General features: G+C 35.3%; 1 pseudogene; it reads right to left on the bottom strand.

Annotated features, from left to right (window-relative positions):
- Positions 1-20521, bottom strand: part of LOC128246950 (chromodomain-helicase-DNA-binding protein Mi-2 homolog) — a 35752-nt pseudogene that overhangs the window by 12970 nt on the left and 2261 nt on the right.

The following is a 20521-nucleotide window of genomic DNA, read 5'->3' on the forward strand; positions in this document are numbered from 1 at the left end:
CTTTACATGGAAATTAATGCAATATTTAATAACTGTTGACAAATCACTAAGAGAAACGTTTAGGTGCAAAACAATTATACCATTACATTTCATGACACTTAATTATTTTACATAAACTATAAAATATTTAATTATTCACCTCGAATATGTCAAAGTTTACAGGTAGTCACTTCCGTAGGTAATCAATATTGTATCAATTCTGATTGGTTGCTTTATTTTGCGATAGTTTTGGTGCAAAAATTTCCGCGCTAAAATATTAATTCGATCTTTGTTTGTCGTGCCTGACAGTTGTCTTTTGAAATAAGTTATTAAAAAAAATAGTCTTCATACCCTCCACTTCTTTAAACAGTTCTTCTGTTCCAAATTTCAAGATATCATCCAGCTCTTGTTTAGACATGGAAGTTGTCTTGTTGCCAACTCCTGGTCGTACCACTAAATGCTGCAACATCATCTTTTTCTTTGCTACCTGCAGACAGTTCAATAAAGAAACATTAATATAAAAATACTGTTGTTGAAATTGATAAAATACCCTTACTTACAGTCATTACTTTAAAGACAAAGCTATTCAAAAAGAGTTATTGATCAAGCTCATGTCACAGTTGTGTTCCCAAAGGTGTTGGATGTGCTTTGGTTTGTTCACATTAGTGTGCAAATTGGTGTAGACTGGATCCAGTTTTTCTAGACAGGTCAAAAGACATTACCACACTTATTCTGTTGCCATAGCCGGACAAATTTAAGTGGGCTGAAATTTCTATGGGTAGGTTGGGAAAACACATTTTATAACACCTTACTACTTCAATTGAACTTTTTTTGAACTGCTAAGAAAAAAAGTTGAAAATTCTTGCTGAGTGCCTACCTGTGTGATTCTCTCTTCCACTGAATTCCTCGTCACGAACCGATAGATGAGTACCTTGTTTGCCTGACCAATCCTGTGGGCTCTACTGAATGCCTGAAACATCAAATAACATGTGTATTCATGTCAAAACATACACTGCAAAACTCATTGTTCTGAGAATTATACTTGTTTGCTATGTTCCAATTCTGTTTTTAGTCTTTTCATACTAAATGCTATGTTACTCAAGATATTGTGTGCCCATAAATTATTGGCAATAATATAAATTATTTTTTATCTTTTGTTGTAGCAATACTTATGTTGATGCAAGAGTAATGTTTACAATAGCAACCACTAAGTTGCTATGCCACAAGTGAGAAAGTCTTGGCTCTTATTAAAAATCTCATGTGATCTAATTAATCCTACATTACAAAATGCTCACCTGTATGTCATTGTGAGGGTTCCAATCAGAAGTCGTAAATGATGACGGTGTCGGCTGTAGCCAGGTTGATGCCCAGACCACCAGATCTTGTGGATAACAGGAATGCAAACTGTTCTGCTCCAGGAGCTGGATAAGGAAATAAACATGACAGTAAAAAGTTCTGCTCCTGATGCAATAATTATTAAAGCTAGAATTATGTGGCTTGTCATACATGTATGTACTGTACCTGGAAACATGTGTACCAAGTTTCATAAGAATATCTTGGAAGGCTTTCGGAGTTACAGCCAAGGTTAAAATCTAGCTTAAAAATCATCAACACAATATAGATTTACCATTCCCCTTACTTTTTTTTGATCATTTTTTCCTACACCCACTGACCATGAAAAGCATCATTTACTTCTTATGGATTTCATATGTCACACATACCATTAAACCTGTCAATGGCGTCTTGTCTCTGAGATCCCGTAATAGCGCCATCAATACGCTCGTATTTGTAACCCTCGTGTTCCAAGAAATCTTCTAGAATATCCAACATCTTTGTCATCTGTTTGCGAAAAAATAAATAGAGAATATTTGTAAAAAAAATGCCGGAATTGTATTATTAGGTACTCACTGAAAGCATATGTCAGGGATGAGATTGACTTGGCAGCTGGAGGGCTGAAACCATATCAGCGAGCGGTGTGAACAGGGCTTTAGGCATGAGATTGGGGTAAAAGGGTGTGAAGCACCCTGCCACAAAAGCAAAGTTGGCTTTTAAGAGGCCCTTTTGAGGGCTGTTATGACTTCAAATTTGAAACAAACTGGAGTGTCAATACTTACAACAAATAAGTTACACCAAAAAGCAAACTGTAGCCATTAGACCCGCTGAAATCTACGGACAAATCACATCCATGTATTTCTATTTCGCAAAAATCATCCTATTGGATGAGGCCTGCATTTATACTGATTCACTCACCTGTGAGAATATAAGTACTCTATGCCCGTCCTCTTTCAGCTTACTCATCATTTTGGATACCAAAATCAACTTGCCAGACGCCTTCGTCAAGGCTGTGCCTTCATATGCATTATTGTGCGTGCGAGGAGCCTCCTATAATATCAGGTAATTTGTTCATAAAAGCAGTTTTGCAAGAGTATTTTGAAAATTAAGCATTGCTAGGTTATTTGTCAAAATATTTATGTATTTAGTTGATAAGAACACTTTAAAAGTGTAAAATCTGTTTTATTTTCAAACAACAGACAAAACCCGCTGTCAAACTCTGTTATCTCAATAGTATGGTTATGTTGGATTTTATTTAGAAAGTGTTTGGTTTAGTTACACAGGTTCTGTTTTTCAGTAATATCGAATGTTTGTTATCTCAAAGTATTTCCCAGGGTCCCAATGAATTTGACATAGCGAGTTTTGAATGTTTATAAAAATGGAAAAACATCATCCTTGGATAAAAAAACGTTTTTTATGTATATGACATCTAAAGAATCTAAGAATGCTTGGAGGCATGTTTCAATAAGAACCTGTAATTCGTTTTCAACTGGTATTAGCTGTTCAGATGTCTGCCTCTCACTAAAGAGGTTGTCACATGTTCCATACCCACCAGTAGAACTTTCTAGGACTGTATAAAAAAGACATCAGAACTGATTCTACCAAGGAAATGGACCTAACAGTGATTCTGTAAGTGATAAGCCTTAGACCCAATGGAGCTTAAAGATATCAATATAAACTAGTAATGAAACGATTATCCAGTACAATCGATAAATCGTCCTGACAATGCTATGTCGGCGACAATCGATAGTGGTTGTCCAAAATCGATGTCGCTAATGTTACTTCCGGTAACTACGTATTTTTTTGTCTTGTCGTTAAAGTCGAGTAAATGTAAATTCTTATTTCAGGTAAATTCTCGTTTAGTTCATTTAAACAAGAGATGTCACTCTCTTACGGTCACGCTCTCTTACACAAATCATGAAATGCGGTGAATGTAAACACTTTTGCTTAAAAACTTACAACCTCTCCTAAAATTACAAATTAATCATAATTGTTTATATATTTCATAAAACATTCTTCAATAACCTGTCTCTATGATGTAGTGGATCCGGTCTTTCCTGTAAATATCCGGGATCCCGGCTCAATGCATTCTGTTTTTGAAACCTTTTTTGGTTTGGTGTGTAATTAACTAAATTACTTTTTTGTTGAAAGTTTTATAAAATTAAGATGTTCTAATGAAATGATGAATTTAACAGGTTCACAAAAATTTGATATGCATTTACATGGATAAAATATTAAGATACTTAAATGTTCCAGTGTGCATCATTTTGCAGTATAATGTGCAATTATTAAGAATGTGTTGTGTTGTAATGTTTTTTTTCGTTTAGTTGTTAAAAGACAGAAAGGGGTTATGGAAATTTACTTTCTGTTGCAAAAAGCATGTCTATAGCATCACACGTACTGAATCCAGGTTTAACCATTTAAATGCTCGTGATACCATGTATAAATAATGTATTCCTTACTGATATTATGAACTTTCAATTATTGTCCGATAGTAAATCGAAATGCTTGGCCCGATTCGAATCGATTATCAATAGCAAATGGAGTCCGATTTTCAAACACTAGTATCAACTACCTAAATCCAGTGTTCTTACCTGTTGTGCAGTTGGGAAGAGGTACGGATGATTACAGCATTTCTTCAAGTCCATCATGATGTTGAGCAGGGAAACAGAATTACCGCCCTTGATGTTTAGGGCTGAGAAGTTACGTGTCAGAATATATTTGTAGTATTTCCTGAAATGTTAATAATCATTGGGTAATAAGATTTTAATACAACTAATAACATTTATATATATCAACGAGAGTGCCATGGGGCAAATGTTAACTTCCCTCTCTTGTTTTTCAGTCGAATAAGGAGCATTACTTAAAAATTACTGAAGTCAAAGATTTTTGCATTGCTGTATGTGTGCATAATTTCTAGCAAAATATGAAGTTAGAACTCAGATTTTTTTTACAATATCCTGCGCATGTTATGGCCAAGGTTTAAGTTTTGCATGACAAAGAAGTTGGAAACAACAAAGCTATGATAATACCTCAACTTTTTTTTTAATAAAAAGATGAGCTAAAATCTACTTGAACGTTGATCTCCAGAATCCAGGAAGTCCTTTTTCAAACATTCAAATAACTTCATTTATCCCAAAACAAAAAACAATCATCCAAATATTGTTCAAGTTGTTGCAACTTTTTACCACATGTTTACAACTGACTGATAAGAGGAGTTCTTAATAAAACCTTCAATTTCACAAGATACACAAAATGATGTCAACTTACTTTTGCATAGGGCTAAGCTCCACTCTGACAATGAATTCACTCTTGCCGGGCATTCCCTTGAGTACATCAGCCTTCAGACGACGCAGCAAGTGAGGGCCCAGCATGTCGTGGAGTTTCCTAACTTGATCGTCCTTGGAAATGTCCGCAAACTCACTCTGGAAGTGCTGTAGATCACTGAAACAATGAATACTCAATAAAATATCAATTCCAGGGTTACTTGCAAGATGAGTATATATAGGATCTGACACGAGTTGTCATTTAATACAAGATTTTATTAAACAAGTTCATGAAATTTGTTAGTAAGCGAGCCTCTGGCGAGCTTACTAACAACTTTCATTGACAAGTTTAATAAAAATCTTGTATAAAATGACAATGAGTGCCAGATCTTTTTTATCACATGCTTTAGCAGCTTTAAACGGTGTTTTATTACCAATTAAGTTCCACTTTCTGAACTCATTGTTTGACAGCCAAAGTACTCAGAGTGGAATGTCAACGATGCCCCATACAAATTAGTTCCAAATGAAAATCACAAAAATAGCTAGCAGTTACCAGGTTTTAATTCTGATAAAGCGCTTAACAAGTCACAAATATCAAAATGTGTAGTAAAATATCCAACATGAATAATGAACAATTCTAACAAGAAAACCCAATAAGTACACATTTTAATGACGTCACACCGAGAGTATATGCATTTACGCGGTTTATTATGTGACCTGTATATATTAAACTGGCAAGCAAATGGCGGGTGTTTGTCAAGATGGAGATGTTTGAAATGTTCTTATGTTGTTTGTCACTTTTAAATGTGGCTGTATTTGTTGACTGGAATTTTCTGTGACTAGTGATCTGAATTATCTGGTTGGTGGAACATTGTTATCAGAAAGGTTTTGAACAAGATGCTTTCTGGCACTATGATTCGTTAGCCATTTGTCTCCCGGAAGTCCTACAGCTTCATTATTGAGGTAAGTATTTAGCGTTTAAACCACTTTGTTTACAAACAATGCGGAGGGATGTCTAGGTCACGTGTTATTAGTCTAGCCAATAGAATGTCTGATACGTTATCTTACACAAGTGTCAGATAAAAATATTCCTAATGGGTATATTACATCGAAAACAAGGGTAAGCATGTGATAAAACTCCATATAAAAATATGAGTTTAATCCGTTTTGCATTTCAGCTCTCGATCATAGTCCTAGTGCTGTATTCAATCAATCTTTAACTTGACAAATTTCAGAGGGCGAGAGTTGTCTAGTGGTATAGGTGTCCTCTTGGTTGTGTGTATGAACCCCATCTGGGCTTTTTTCTCATGGCCTCTCAAAATGGACACCAGCACTGGTTTCTACCCAGAAAGCAGACTCAAGAGCGATTCTATAAGCTATCAGCTTTTGTCACAATCAAGCTATAAGAAATTAGTATAAACTTACTTGACAAATTAGTTATCAGGGGCCCATATACAATATATGACATTAGATTTAACTTAATTTTGATTGGACAGGATAACTAATTGGTCAATAGGCTTAATGGAATAACTGAAGCATGTCCAATGATAAGGATAGAACGATATTGAACATGACCCCTGAAGGCAGTTTGTTGTGAGACCTCATTAACAACTCATTAGGGGAAAGACTTACTTGAAGTTATCCGGAGACATGAAATTGAGCAGATGGAACAACTCTTCAAGGTTGTTCTGTAGTGGGGTCCCTGTCAGTAGCAGCTTGTACGCAATGTGGTAGTTGGACAGGATACGGAAAAACTAAAATGTAGATACAGAAAAAACTGAAATGTAGATACGGGAAATCTGAAATGTGCATACTGAAAAAACTGAAACAGGGTAGTTTGACAGATACAGAAAACTGAAATATAGATGTGGAAAACTTGTTATATGGAAGTTGGTTAAAATAGGGAAAAAAATGATATTTAGCCAAACAGAAAAACTGAAGTAATGTAGTTGGACAAGTTACGGAATAAACTGAAACGATAGTCATTTGTGCTCATGATAAAAGTAACTAGTATGTAACACACCTGTTAAGTCATTTCACAGCATAAAGAAAGTGGTTATTTGCAAGTGTATAGACAGTAAATATGTTTTCACTTTATCTCAAACTTGTGTTTTCATATTTATCATTCCTTTATGAATAAGCAGTGTCAAAAATACACTGATTGCTTGTAAAAACCATTTTCCAGTTAAAATCTGTCAATACTTAAAAATGACAAGCAGGGCCATTTTTAAAGAAACCTATTCCTGTGATAGATTTTGAACAGGTTTAAGGTTATAGTGGAACAATGAAATGTCACGCCCCCGCAGATTAATAACACTTTTTCCATACCTTAGACTGGTTATTCTTCAGCCTATGAGCCTCATCCACAACTAAGACTGCCCAGTCTATAGATCCAAGGGTCGCTGTATCAATACTGATCAACTCGTACGACGTCAGAAGGACGTGGAATTTCACACTGCTACCCTGCTTCATTTTCGAAGCTTTACCGCCTATTGTACGTACAGCTCCCTCATCAAATGAAAATTCATTTTCTCTGGAAAAATCATAAGAATGCCACATTACAAACGCTGTTAGTCTTGGGGGTTTTCTTAGCTAAACTAGGGGCATAACTCACCACTAAGTAAAGCAGGAGTTATAAAAGCCTTGCAATGCATGTGTGCACATTCTCTCACAATGTGTCTTATTTGAATATCTTTAACGGTTTAAAAGTAAAAAGGACATCAAATAGGTTTATAATTGATAGAGGTAAAAACAAAATTTAACTGTACACAAATCATACACTTTTTTTAGCTCAGATCAATAAAGTCAAATAAGTTTATTAAAACATAATAATGCATTAAAATTAAAAAAAGATCTATCAAGAGTAAACCCTGTTTGTGCCCTACTACATCAGATTGCTTGAATTATTTTTAGCTTGTTTTTTTTTCAAAAAATATTATTCAAGACATGTATTGAAAACAAAATGCCAATCAGCAACAGTTCAGCCCGTAGTTTACCTTATGACTGCACGGCAGTCTTTGTCTCCTGTGTATGTGACCACATAAAGATTAGGAGCCCAGAACTCAAACTCTCTCTCCCAGTTGATAATGGTTGACAGTGGTGCCGACACCAGGAACGGACCTTTACAGTGGCCCTGTGGATGATATATGTAGATTTTGAAGTTGCACAAACCTTATGAAGTATCTTAGCACTGAAATTTCTATTCATTTATTTTCATCCTTTTCATTGGTCAAATGCGGTCACATGACGGCCCAAGGAAAATAATCACTAGCAATACGTGATATTTGATAACTAGCCTGCATGCGTAGCAGGATGTGTCATAAGTGCAAATGTACATGTATGCTATGATAAACACAAAGGACCAGAAATTTTGAAATTGTATTAAGGGGCATATATTTCAAATGTGTAGTGTAAATGAGCTTGATGAAAATTAATTATTAAAGCATATCATAAAACACTTACAGACCGATTACATAGTCTATAAAACGGTTTATATTCCTCACTTTATAGTTAAATGTTTTTGCCCTTTTATCATGTGCATAAAGTAAAATGTGAATATTTGACAACTTTTAAAATGCTTCACCACCCACTTACTTCATTATACAAGGAAGAAAGGAATGAGATGGTCTGAATAGTCTTTCCGAGGCCCATTTCATCAGCCAAGATGGTGTCTGTGTGGTTGGCCCAGGAGTATCTCAGCCAGTTGAGGCCCTCCAGCTGGTACGGGTGTAGTTTGCCACCAGTTTGTTTAAGGTAATCTGGGTCATCAGGTAGCTGCTTACGCATCTGTGGAGGTGGAAAGAGAAAGATTTTTGATACTAGCATACAAAAAGAGTTGCTCTTAAAACAGAGCATGATTACGAGTGTATGCACGTATTTATGGACCAAAGAGAAACGAGTATTTGGGCTAGTCTACTTTGTGTAAAACATTAAGAATATAGACTATCATATAATAATGTAACAGACTTGTGCATTTTTGTTTAACATTCAAATTACACAAAATCATATGCTTAAGTATAAGGCTCGACTATTTGGAAGGGGGATCAGTATTGATCGTTTAAACCTTTTTATTACAGTGGGGGTGTAGTAGGTTTGAGGGTTGCAGTCTTTTAACAGGGGGCGGGAGTATTAAGGGTTTTATACTGACATCAGTGACTGGATATGCAGGCGGCATGCCCATAGGTCGAGGAGAATCCACGCCTTCTTCCTCCCCTTTCTTCTTCTTGCCCTTCTTCTTACGCGGCTTCTCTTCCGCCGGACCACCCAACATCACCCTCCTGCAATACAGAGCACACATATCTGAACCATTCAAGTAGATGATGTTTCGACAGGGAAATAATAATCAAACATTCTTGTGGATTTATTCATTATATATTTTACAACAATTGTGACGCTAGTTATGAGAACTTAAACTAAGTCACTCTCGTTGGAACAATGCTGATGTATAATTCATTAAAACTTATGCAGCGTCTAAGCCCAACAATAAAATTAATTTTTCAGTACCAATCAAATAGCTTTCATTACCTGAGGTTGTCATAGTAATCTATTGAAGCTTTGAAATCGGGCACTTCACTGTCTTCGGGCTCCCATGTTGCCATATCGTAGTTTAGGTCTCTCCATTTTACCAAATAACTAGTCTGACCGTGTTCAACTCTGAAGGGGCATAAACACACATTATTACTATAATGATCAATCATAGTGATCAACTTAACCTTCAAATCAGGTATCGCCACATCAAAAGGAAGCAGGTTACACGTCACCAGAACCTTTTTAGGCACTTCAGAAACATGTAATTGTATAATATTGTAACAGTAAATAGAAGAAATATTTTTTGGGTCTTTCATAGTGTTTTATTTCTTTTCTTTCTATTTTTTTCCACCAAGTTTAAATAAACACATAAATGTTCATTATTAAATAATATAACATTTCAATGCTTTTTCTATCAGTATGGTTAGACAAAAAAAACACATACACCCACATTGATTTAATTCTTAATGTTTTAAAGAAATTATGTAAATAAAAACCATTTATAAAGCCAATAAATATGTGAATATTTAATCGAGACACTGAGGCCAGGTCCTCACCTGTGGTTGATAATCCTATGTATCTGGAGCCACTCAGGCCGCACACCGTACTTGTAGAATCTATCTTCAAGGTTATCTGTGTCCTGATCAGCAGCGTGTTTGCGCTTCTCCTTATTTCCCCAACTACTACCGTCCTCTAACGGCGGGGGTTCATCCATGTCATTTTTACGCATGTACATCCGGATAAGAGCTGATTGGTATACATCCAACTGAAAGATTTAAGAGCATGACTATACTGTGTTTTTCTTTAAAGCATTTAGTATTACTAATTAACATTAAAACCTATGGCTTCATAGTTAGTATATTCTAATTCTGGTCTTATGTAACATTACATTATTGTAGTGCTATATCTGTAAATCATCTTAGTTTGATATTTGAATTTAATTAATGAAAACTTGATTGTATTTAATAAACTTTGTTTCTGCTGCTTCCGTACTTTAATGATTATAACCCCACTAATTTTTAGATAGCATCTACTTGCTGATGTAATTTGTAATCCCCAATGCAAGAATGGTTTTTGTTGTTGTTGCTGTTGTTGTACAAATTTTCAGCTAATGGAAATTTTTCAAATCCATTGCATGTTTGTTACCTGGAGGAACATAGTGATACTGTCTACAAAGGCTTGAAAATTGGACACAAACCAGAAGAAATATTCTGTGTGAGAATACAAATTAAAACAAATGAGATCATCTGTACCTGAAGTTCTGAGATCCACTCACAGTGCCAGAAAGACAGCCCCACATACCGCACAAAGAACTCCCTCTCCGGCTTGTGATCCTGCAACAGAATAGAAAGTCATTTAGCCATAAAAACACATTTTTTATTATGATAATACACTGATAGTATTTAAAATTCATGGACAATTATGTGAATTTTGGATGCCTTGGTGGCCTCCTATTATTATGGTAAGAATTGAAATGGTTTTAGGAGTACTGAAAGAATATATAAAGCAAGAATAAACAACAAGAATATCTAAATCAGACACTGAAAACAATATTATAAATGAGCCTTTTGGCTTTACAAAAAGGTCAGCTCATATCATCCAATTTCTGTTGAAATCAATAACAATAACACTCATTACGGTCATTTGGCCAAGTCATTAGGCCAAGACAGGGCAACAATAAATGTGTAATTCTAATAAGCTATTAAATATCAGTGATTTGCTTCATTGATAAGCCCTTGCTAAAATTCATCAAGCCTCTCTGATGTAAAGACTTAGAGCTATTTAGAATACAATATGCTCACTTAAGTCATTTTCTGTTGGATACTTTAATATTCTATTCTCATTGATGTTAACTTATCAAGGGGAAACAACTTGTATACATGTTGACAGCAATTTTATCAATTGTTGTCTCCCTTTGTTCTTACTCTCGGAGCGAAAGTGAAGAAATAAAAATCAATGGCACATATCTCAGAAATAAATCAGATTGATAACTCTAAAGCCGTGGACTGATTCAGGCTAAATTGGCAGGAATAACCAAATACAAACTTCAATAACTGTACCCATAATGTGTTTTCAGTCTAAGCACAAACTTCCCTTTCAAATGATACCAAAATTGTCAAGGTATGTCACCAGGCATCAAGATTTACAGCTGGACCAAATGACGAGCTAATCTCTGTATCAGTATATTGGATACATTAAACAACACCTTAAGTAACATAATTCAAGTGGTAAAAGAAAACATGTCTCTAGGAACTCAGGCTTATACTTGTTGATGTATAACTATTATAACATACCGGTGTTGACTTGGGCTCGAGGTGATGTTCATGGGTGTGGTCCATCTCCTCCATCTTTTTCTCCGGCTCCGGGGGCTCCGTCCACTTCCACGTCAGGACCTTGGCCACCTACAAGGAAACATTGGTTGAAAATCGTTGTAAATAAAAATTAATATTACGGGTGGATTATATAATCATCTGAGTTCTGACTGTCCCAAGAAATATAACAAATCAATGTTGGATGATAGAATTTTTAATTTGTAAAGTATTACAAACTCACAGTGACTCTTACGTAAATATAGATTTCTATCATAATTTTACCTTGGCAGATCCACAATACCAAATGAGTACACTTCTTGGTACATTTCTGTATGAACTACACAAAAAAACTCAAAAAAAAGATATTTTTTTTTCTCCACCTAAAATGGGGTCAAAATTGAGCCACATTCACATTTCAGAAATGTAAGCAATTGTCATACCTTTGCCTTCATTGGCGGGCATGAACACCTGGGACATATCCACTCCCCTTTGGGAACCTCTTTCTTTGGGGGGTTGAGACAGTGGGGGTGGTAAGATGAGGGACATCTGTCACAACACATCAGCTCTCCACCATCTTTGCAAACGCGACAAAACTCATTGTGGTCAGTCATCTTCAACCTCTGGGATGGCGGGACCTTCAGTTTCCTGAATGGTTAAGTCTACACTTCAATTTTCTAGACAAACAAAGTAGAAGTAATACTGCGGTTTAGTAGATATGCAAACAATTGGTCATGAAATTGTTCTAGATTGAAAAAAAATATTCGAACATTCGCTGAGAATTAACATTTGCATTCTTCAAATCCACTGCCTTTTCACTTTATATTTTCAATAACATCAGCTACACATATTTCTCAATCTCATAGATTCTGAGCATATCATTTGGTGCAAATTTGACCAAATCTTTTGGAACTGGCTGCAGCTTCTTCAAACTCTCAAGTGACTACTAAAAGCTAACAATACACATACGCAGTGAGGGCAGGACCATTTTCCCTCCGGGGCTTCCTCCAATTCGGGTTCAAGACACACAAGATGGTAAGCCCGGGGACAGGTGTCACACAGGATGATTTCCCCTCCCTGCTGGCACACCTCGCAGTAATCCTGGTGTTCTGTCTGTAAAGGTAAGAATTACAGTCACAATGAATGACAAGTCACTCATATACTGTGGCATTAAAAATATGTCCACATTTAAAATATGCTTGGTAAATGTGATTACGAACTGTTTATCATTGCTGTGTGATAACATGTAGCAAGCATTGTCAAAGTTTAGAGTTTGGGATTGAACCCAGTACCATCTGACTCAGAGTCCATAATGCTATAAACTCGGCCCATTGCCACGCCAAGTATATAAGTTCTGTTTGGTCAGCTGAATGGCAAATTTCAACAAACATTTTCCTTGTAAAGAATGGTATACACATTTAAACACCATGCTTGCAGACCATAATGTCCATTTTCAACAAAAACCAATAGATTTCATTCCTTTTTGGCACTTCAGCCTTTCGCATGCCAAATTTCGTGCAATTTTCCTACCTCAGAATTATCCTGATCTTCCACTCGCAACAAATGACTTAGCTTAAGCTGTATCTTAACCGAACCAGCATACATTCCCTTGCAACACATTTTAGTTTCTCTTTAACCTTGAAGGCTCATAAATGGCAAGTAGATCATATTTTATTGTTCTTACCTCATAACCATCTTCCTCCCCTCCAAAAGAGCGACTCAGCTTCAAACGTTTCTTGCCCTTGCCGGCTTTCTTTCCCTTCTTTACACGCTTTGGCTTTTCCTCTCTCTCCTGTTCGGCAATCAGACTAGCTTCTTCTAGTTGCCGTTCAAACTCCTCGTCAGAGGTGTTGTTGCCACCACCATCACCGTCATCCTATTATGGGAATAAATGAATAAATTATTTTGAAATCAACTGCAGTTACTGCAGATTACTTGAATATCAAAATGTCCTTTCGAGTTGCAAATTTTTTATTTTGATCAATATCGCTGGGTTAAAATCAAAGATTCCATTATCTTACCACTGATACGTAAAGATATATTGATTTTAATTGTTTGACGTTAAATTTATGACCTGATCAATTTTCAATTATTTACAAATACTACAACCCTCACAAAATTCCATTAGAATGCAAGGTATATATATGCGAACAAATGGTGTAAATTTAGCATTGAATTTCACTAAGTAACCACTTAAAAGTATTTCATGTAACTGAAGTCTTGTCATGTATGTTTGATAATCATGGTCAAGACCTATCTTCTTTTTAAATAAATGAAACAGCTCAAACACTGACATTAGCTGCAAAACATTTTATATGTTGATGATGATCAATAATTATTTAAAATGAAAATACAAGGATCGATCACATTTGTTTTGTGTAGTCATACTGTATTGTGAGCGTCATAAAATTTGCTCATGTGCACTCATGGAGTTATCAAAATTTGACATTTGGATAAACAAGGCTAAATTCTTATACAAGTGCTTGACTTTATTTTTTCCAACAAGCCTGGCTATATAAATCCTAAAATTGAGCAAGCACAGAAAGCGTTTTACCAGTGCTGGGCTTTTGGGCTTGTGCTACATTCCAGCACAGGTTTACAGCATGAACACACAAACAAATCAATATTCCATGCACACAATGAACTGTTTTATAAGACTAAAGCACTTTTTCACTATTTTCGGCAAAGGAATCAAGCTAGATATTGAAAACAGAAAGAAGTTCATCCCAAATTAAGGAGAATTTTTTAATCAAACATTTTTTACCAATTTCATATTAAAACAACTTCTCCCATTGCCGATATTGGGAGTTGTTTAATATACAAGCTAAGCTTTGTTTTCTCAAATTTCCCTGTAGCCTGATCCCTGCTGCATGACTGACCCATTCATCACACTGTCAAAATATATGCATCTATGTGTGCAACTAGTCAGACAAGGCAAAGAAAAATTAATTTTAGTTTCTTAGACACTCATTTAAAAAAAATATTGATATTATATTTGTTACTTTTCATTTTCTCAATTTATTTAATCACTATTCATTCATGGATTTTCAAATTAATTATATGTTATCAAGCTAAAAATAAAGAAGTAAAACGGACATAGACTTCATTGCAAATTTTACAGAATAAGCTCATAATAATTATTTTAATACTTTCTATGGCTAAAAATACAAAATTTATAAAATTAACAAAGGTGGGAGTAAAAAATGAATGCGACAGTGTCTAAGAACCTAACCATTATTTTCCTTTTGCCTTAAACCTGCCTAGCACATCAACATATCCACATATACTTACACTACTCCCCTTTCTTCGGCGCTTCTTCTTTGTAGACAGCTTGATCTTGATTGGAGCCACAGACTTCCCCTTCTTCTTCTTACCACTACTCTTGGCATCCTAAAGCAACATTCATTCATTATAGTTTAATAATCACCATTGAATTTTTCACGAGATTGGTGAGCCAGCTACATAATGAATGTGTCAACATTAGACTACCATCGCTCGTATACTGTCATACTTACAGTAAAAATATGGGCAAACTATACAATAATTAAAGGTGAGAGTTATGGGCCTTGCTATACATATTATTAATGGTATCATGTGTATAAAATGTCCCATTTTAATGCAAATGATAGGTCTCAGGGAATGGCTTTGGTTCAAGTTTTCATGACATTGCCAACACCAAGCCAACAAGAGCTTAACTTTGTTTCTTTGAAAGATATTGAAGTTGATAAAAGAGAAAGGTACCAAACAGTCTTTAAACTTCTAGGGATATTTTGAAAACATTAATTTACTCTTGAATCCCACAACATATTTTACCATGACAGAATCTATATACATGGATATGGAACCTTCCCAAAACCAAGCCTCTTTTACTTATCAATATATTAACTTGTGTGTCTTCCATCAGTGTGTAAATTGAACAGATACCCAAAACTATTTTGGAAAAAGGTCCCTACTCATAATTGGGAAAAAGTTATAATGTTTCACTTCAAATATAGACTAAACTGCACTGGGAATAGGTCCAATATTGGCCAAAACAGTCCCCTACCATGTAAGAGTCCTCATCCTCTTCCTCCTCCACGTCATCATAGTCAGCCCCTTTCTTCTTTTTACCAGCACTGCCCCGCTTCTTCTTCCCTTTGGCACCGAGCTCAACGTATTCTTCTTCTTCAAAATCTTCTTCTGTAACAGATAATGTATGGGAATAAAAATCAGTGAAAATCATAATTGTCCATCAAAAAATAATTTATCCAAGTCATATTGATCAATTTTCAAATGTTAAGTAAAAATAAAATTCCTTCAGTGGTATAAAAAGAATGATAAGAAATGCAGCAATGCAACATAACCAGGTTTCAGCATTTAAAAACAATTTTGAAGCCTAATTCAGCATTTAGAAACATAGAAACAAGTAAAAGCCTAATTCAGCATTTAGAATCAGGTTTACCGTATTATATCATGCATAGGACGCACTTTTTACCCCCAATTATCGTCTTAAAAATTGCCTGCGTCCTTTCTATGCTATTAGAATTTCATCTGTTTTTTTCCAAGTCCATTCCTGGTCGAAAATATCGGACCGGGGGAAGAACGCGGTAATAGTAAGTATCTGTAAGGAACTGACATAGGTAAAATCACGCAAGTTAACACACGCAGAAATATATTGAATGTTTACTTTAAAATGATTTATTGAGAAATAAATTGAAAACAAACACGAGTGTTTACTTTTTTACAAAAGGGACGCTACTCACAAAAACTCGATGTGAGTCAGCACTTTAACTGGATTGAGTTACAACGGCAACGGAATATCGGGAAAGGAGGTATTTATCAATTAATCGTTGTTCATGATTTTAATGTTTCGATATTTTACAAAACATTTTGTTGTATGTTACTGTTTTAAAAGATTAATAAAGGAATGTGCATAACGCAAAGCAGCATTATTGTCACTATCAAATCTTTTCAAATGTGCGAAGGTGTGAAAAACACCCGCTGTCTGTCATTAAAAAAACATCAATAGAACAAACTATTGCGATGGTAATACCGTATTGTTGTTTGTTCGCACTTTACCCGAGGTGCCTTCTTCTGGCAAGGCTAATTTCCGACACGCAATAATTATGCTGACATGCTTTAATCCGCGCAGCGACAAGCCTTATCAAAACAATCATTAGTTTTGACAGTACACAGTTTTGCAACGGTTGCAATGGTTGACTGTCATTCAGAAGGCATGTCGGGAGATGCAACGGTTGCAACGATTGACTGTCAGTCAGAACTAGTCTATTACAGCATTTGTACAAGTCTTATATTATGCATGAATGTTCTCAAAATGTCAAGACATATATCATTGTTGTGTACGCTTAATTACCGAAATAAGACGATAATTATCGAAATACACAAGACACTTATCGAAATATGCCTTATATACAATTTTTGTTTCTTTTTTACTTCAATATATGTTATAAATACTTTACCGACCTCAATTTTTCGGCTCCGATTTTGACATTTTTCCGCTGCGTCCTATTTATATATTAAGGGGTTTTACCTATTGGGTTTTCTCGATATATTTTTTTGCCTGCGTCCTATCTATGCTAGCGTCCTATACATGATATAATACGGTAAGCCTAATTCAGCATTTAGAATCAGGTTTTAGCCTAATTCAGCATTTAGAATCAGGTATAAGCCTAATTCCACATTAAGAATCAGGTATTAGCCTAATTCAGCATTTAGAATCAGGTATAAGCCTAATTCCAGCATTAAGAATCAGGTATTAGCCTAATTCCAGCATTAAGAATCAGGTATTAGCCTAATTCAGCATTTAGAATCAGGTATAAGCCTAATTCCAGCATTAGAATCAGGTATTAGCCTAATTCAGCATTTAGAATCAGATTTGAGTCTAATTCAGGATACAGAATCAGGTTTTCAGCCTTTAGAAACAGACTATAAGAAATAGGAATAAAATAAACAATTAAATCCTTGGCATTAATCCACTTGGTTGTATGTTTAACTAGCATTATTAATACAGAATTAATTAATCTGAATAAAACATAACTGACATTTAAACAGATGCTTGTGTTTCAATAAACAAGGCAAGAGTACCAACCCTCCATAGCATCCAAAGCTTTTTTGGATTTCTTAGCTGCCCTACGTCGTTTAGGTTTCTCCTCAACATACTCCTCATTTTCAACTTCTTCTTCGATCTCTTCTTCAGGTTCAATTTTTGGCTCCTTAGGTTTTCGACCCCGTTTTTTCTTGCCTGTGCTGGCTTTCTCCTCAGTGTAATAGTCTTCTGCAGTGTCTTCATCTGAAAAGTGTTCAAACATGTTGAAATTCTTCATGCCATGATGGTCAAATGAATACGTCTTAATCTTCAACACCTTTAGTTCTTAGCAAGTTAAAACTCGTACTACAGCTTTCAAAACCTCAGCGGGAGTTTTGACAAATAACTTGATAATTTAATTTTGGTTCGTTCATACCACGGAATCAATAGATATGCAAGTGCTCATTGTCCTGTTGATGTCCGAAATAATGCTGATTAAGCATCTCAACCAACTCTCAAGATGTCAGGAATACTGGCTCAAAAACCAACGAAAGTACCAGATTTCTTGGCATTATAGTGTATTTGAATGATTAATCATTTCTACTTGATAGTTCTTACAACACTTCAACATACCTGACTCCTTTGCCTGTACGGGCGTCTCGGGCTCTGCAGGTATGTGTTTCTCGGTACCATCAGTAGTTGGGCTTACCACCCCGAGTTTATTCTTCTTGTATTGACCAGCTGCCTGGGCAAACTCCCGCCATTTGGCTGCTATAAGGTTTATCAGCTTGGCCTACAAAATATATTGTTAGAATAACATTCATCAACATGAAAGCAACTATCAATTGTAATGGGAATGGGAATTTCCTGAAAATCAACAAATAATGAATGCCTGCAAGTCTCAGCGTGTTTATTAACGTGACTTGAAATTGCATTAAGTTCTATGCATTCATTAAACACAATCCATATATGATCCCACTCCTTTTGAGACCTGCAACATATCATTCTCATGCATTTACCAACAAGGCCATGACAAACTTGATTCTATGTTTGCGTCATTGGTTGTAGGTTTAGGCTTCAGAAAGCAGAAAAACATATAGCCTGCATTTATTTAACAAACATACTAACATATGTAACAAGTTTACAGAACAAAGCATAGAAAGAACCATAAAACCAGATTCAGAAATCAATGAACCTGCAACTGTATATCTTTGTTTTGAAGTTTTTGACACTGCAGGGTATCTCGCCTTAGCGTATACTGTGTTATTTCAAAAATGTTGAATGGAGAGAACTTTCCTTGATTTTCTTTTCTTTGTTGTGTTTTTTCCACCCTGATATATAGGTTTGAATTTCATACCAGACACTGAACCTAGAATCATTCTGGTACATCAAGTAAGAGCATGTAATATTTTAATAACAGTATTTACCTGTGCCGCTTTGGGGTTCTGATCAACCAGTAGCGGTTGAATATGTTCTCTGAACAGCTTGTAGTTTGTTAGGGCCTCAAAATCTTCAGCTGTGTATTCCAGCTCAATGTTGGCTAGGCCAAACTTGGCAGCAATATCTGCTGATGTTTCCTGTCCAGGCTGCAGAGAAGAAGAAAGTTTGAATATTGATGTTAACTTTTATAAGCATTAACTTCATAATTAAAATTAAAGGTTAGTATGAGAAAAACACCGGCTGTGGACATGTGGTTTATGACCATTGAATACTAAGAAGGTTTTATCCAATACCCTTGGTCTGTCTCGAGGTGTTCCAAGATCTGCCATGCCTTTATCTTTCTTCTTTTTCTTGTGTTTCTCACCATCCGAGCCCTGAAGGGGAAAGGAAGAGAATATAAATATGTCCAGTTGCTGTATTGCAATATAAAACCTAGAGATTTCAAAAAAAACCTTCAGTCATGATTTTTCAAATGTTTCATAAACTGAAAGGTTACATCATGTTTAAGTTTGCAAGCTTTATTTTTAAAACAGACCCAAACTTGTGATTTTTCTCATGTTATACAAACCAGACGCATATTTGCTATTATTTTACCAGTATAACATTAACATAGATTATTCCTCTAATCATTAAACCCTTTCATATGATACAAAATAATACAGTGTCACCAGGCATCAAAATTTCACATAATAGTAAGTCCAAAATGATAAGGAGGTAGGATTCTGTAAATTGTAATACAAGTGGCTAATTTACATCGTCATCATGGTGATGCTTCTTCTTCTTCTTTTTCTTCTTCCCACTGCCATCTTTCTTTTTTCTTTTCTTTCCTTTCTTTTCAGCGTCATCATCTTCAACGTCATCTGAAGGGAAAAAAAAATAACGTTTTCTTTCATACTTTCAACTATACATGTATAGTAAGCTTAAGACAATGTTTTCACATTCAGTAACTGTTCATCATATCTGCTTAACTATAGCTCACATACAATGTCATGTACACAATTATAAAGATGGAAACAACAGAGACGTTACCATAGTTTTATTTATGTAAGTTCTGTTTTGGTTACAATCTTTAAGCTGTAGATTAGTCACAGATACATGTGTTTTAAATTGAGAGCGAAAGAAAACATGCAAAGCATGCAATAAACCAATAAATCTCCATCCCAGGGGGACTACAAGCCTGATAAAACAATAAATCACCTTCTCATTGGCTCCAAGCCACCTAATTTGACTTAGGAAAAGCAAAATATCAACATGCATCTTTCACCTTTGTCGACATTTAACTACTCTTCTTTTTTTGGAATTGATGAGATCAACATTGAAAAACAAAAATTTGAAAACAAGTAAGGCCAAATTCAGCAATGGCTGCAGTGCAGATATTTATACCATGAACGCCATACAGCAGTATTTAAATCAGACTTTTATATGTACAAACCCAAATTATTACATTAGGTTTCAGCATAAATTTAAAATGTTCAAGCCCTGCTATATGAAATTCAGAGTTTGAAATAGCTCTGCTAATATCAAGAATAGACTGTATTAAATTTATTTACCCCCCTCCCCACCAAAAAAACAAAAAAGAATGACTGCAGCACATAACAATAAACAAATAATGTATCACTGAAAACAATGTATGCTCCTCTAAA

This window comes from Mya arenaria, chromosome 9, assembly GCF_026914265.1.
Source record: "Mya arenaria isolate MELC-2E11 chromosome 9, ASM2691426v1".
In the NCBI taxonomy this organism is placed as follows: Eukaryota; Metazoa; Mollusca; class Bivalvia; order Myida; family Myidae; genus Mya; species Mya arenaria.